The sequence below is a fragment of the Triticum urartu genome, chromosome 3 (assembly GCF_003073215.2).
Source record: "Triticum urartu cultivar G1812 chromosome 3, Tu2.1, whole genome shotgun sequence".
Taxonomy (NCBI): domain Eukaryota; kingdom Viridiplantae; phylum Streptophyta; class Magnoliopsida; order Poales; family Poaceae; genus Triticum; species Triticum urartu.
This window is the reverse complement of record NC_053024.1, coordinates 730538015-730540590: the sequence shown is the minus strand read 5'-3', so window position 1 is coordinate 730540590 and position 2576 is coordinate 730538015.

The following is a 2576-nucleotide window of genomic DNA, read 5'->3' as shown; positions in this document are numbered from 1 at the left end:
CATTGGAGCTACGTCGTGATACAGCCCAGTACAGAGGCGCCGCACACCCACTATGCTTCACAGAAAAAATAATGGATCATCAAATCCCCGAGGGTTTCAAACCCGTAAACATCGAATCATATGATGGCACAACAGATCCTGCGGTATGGATCGAGGATTATCTCCTTCATATGCACATGGCCCGCGGTGATGATTTCCACGCCATCAAATACCTCCCACTCAAGCTTAAAGGACCAGCTCGGCATTGGCTTAACAGCTTGCCAACAGGATCAATCAGTTGTTGGGAGGACCTGGAAGCCGCATTCCTCGACAATTTCCAGGGCACTTATGTGCGACCCCCAGACGCCGATGACCTAAGTCACGTAATTCAGCAGCCAGAGGAATCGGCCAGGCAATTCTGGACACGGTTCTTAACAAAGAAAAATCAAATAGTCGACTGTCCGGACGCTGAGGCCCTAGCAGCCTTCAAGCATAATATCCATGACGAGTGGCTTGCCCGGCAGCTTGGACAGGAAAAGCCGAAATCTAGGGCAGCACTCACGACACTCATGACCCGCTTTTGCGCGGGAGAAGACAGCTGGCTTGCTCGTAGCAACAATATGACCAAGAACCCTGGTAATTCAGATACCAGGGATAGCAGTGGCAGGTCGCGTCGCAACAAGCAGAAGCGCCGCATTAACGGCGACAACGCTGAGGATACGGCAGTTAATGCCAGATTCAGAGGCTATAAATCCAGTCAGCGGAAAAAGCCATTCAAAAGAAATCCTAAGGGCACATCCAGTTTGGACCGAATACTCGACCGCTTGTGCCAGATACATGGCACCCCCGAAAAGCTAGCCAATCACACCAACAGGGATTCTTGGGTGTTCAAGCAGGCAGGCAAGCTAAATGCTGAAAATACAGACAAGGGGTTGCATAGCGATGACGACGAAGAGCCCCGGCCGCCGAACAACAGTGGACAGGAGGGTTTTCCCCCACAAGTGCGGACGGTGAACATGATATACGCAACCCACATCCCCAAGAGGGAGCAGAAGCGCGCGTTAAGGGACGTATACGCGATAGAGCCAGTCGCCCCAAAGTTCAACCCATGGTCCTCCTGCCCGATCACCTTTGGTCGAAGGGACATCCCACTAGCACCCGTCATGGCGGATTCGCCGCATTGGTTCTAGACCCAATTATTGACGGATTTCATCTCACTAGAGTCCTTATGGACGGCGGCAGCAGCCTGAACCTGCTTTACCAGGATACAGTGCGGAAAATGGGCATCGATCCCTCGAGGATTAAGCCCACTAAAACGACCTTTAAAGGCGTAATACCAGGTGTAGAGGCCAACTGTACAGGCTCAGTCACACTTGAAGTGGTCTTCGAATCTCCGGATAATTTCCGAAGCGAGGAGTTAATCTTCGACATAGTCCCATTCCGCAGTGGCTATCACGCACTGCTCGGACGAACCGCATTCGCCAAGTCCAACGCGGTACCGCACTACGCATACCTTAAGCTCAAGATGCCAGGCCCTCGAGGAGTAATTACGGTCAATGGAAACACCGAACGCTCCCTCCGAACGGAGGAGCACACGGCGGCCCTTGCAGCGGAAGTACAAAGCAGCCTCTCCACGCAGTTCTCCAGTCCGTCCATTAAACGACCGGACACCGTCAAGCGCGCCCGGAGTAACCCACAAAAAGACCGCCTGGCATGATCCGAGCAGGCGTAGCAATGTAGCCCCAACCACAGCCCTCGCAAAAAGGCGACGCCAGTGCTTCGCGTACATAACTACGCTCTAGAAATACCATGGGTACAGGGGGAGGGGCACCATCACGGCACGCCCAAAACACGTCTTAAACCGCACCAGGGGCTGCCGATTTTTTTATTTTCTCTTACTTTCAGGACTCCATTCTTCGGGAGGCCTGTTCGGCAGTTCAATTGCCGCACAAACGATGCAAGAACCAGGAAAGCAGACAAGCCACGCCGCATTACGGAACCCCCAGGTGGTCTCTATCACGAGCAATATACCTGTTTCGCATACCTTTCCGCAGCCTGCCCCTGGAATGGACATGTTAAATAGTCCAACCTTTTGCTTACCGCATTATTTGTATCGTTCTGCTTTGATTGCAGCCCTTTTTAATAAACAATGCATACCTTTTGTCTATTTTTGCATTACTCTTTTTCTATAAATATATGTTCCTTAACGACATGTTGCACCCGTACACTTTGGTACGGCCAAAATACGGCAGGGGGTAATTACCCCTCAATATGGTGTGAGAAGTCTGAACACTTTAACAAGTGCGGCACCCCGAACTTATAGCATTATATGCACCGGCTCCGAATCATGTCTTGGGTCAATAGTTGGGTTTGCCCGGCTCCTATGTTTTGGTGCCTTACGTTCCCCTATATCGGCTAAGGTAGCACTAGGAGAACCACTGCGATTATGCCCCAGTTGAGCTGGGTCGAGCACCTCAGTGGAGAAAGCTAAAACTGACTGTCATGATGAAGCGAGAGCTGGTCGCTGTTCGAGAGGTTTTTCGAGTCCCTAAAGACTTATGCCGCTTAGAGCGAGGAGTCGGCTCTGTCCGGCCAAG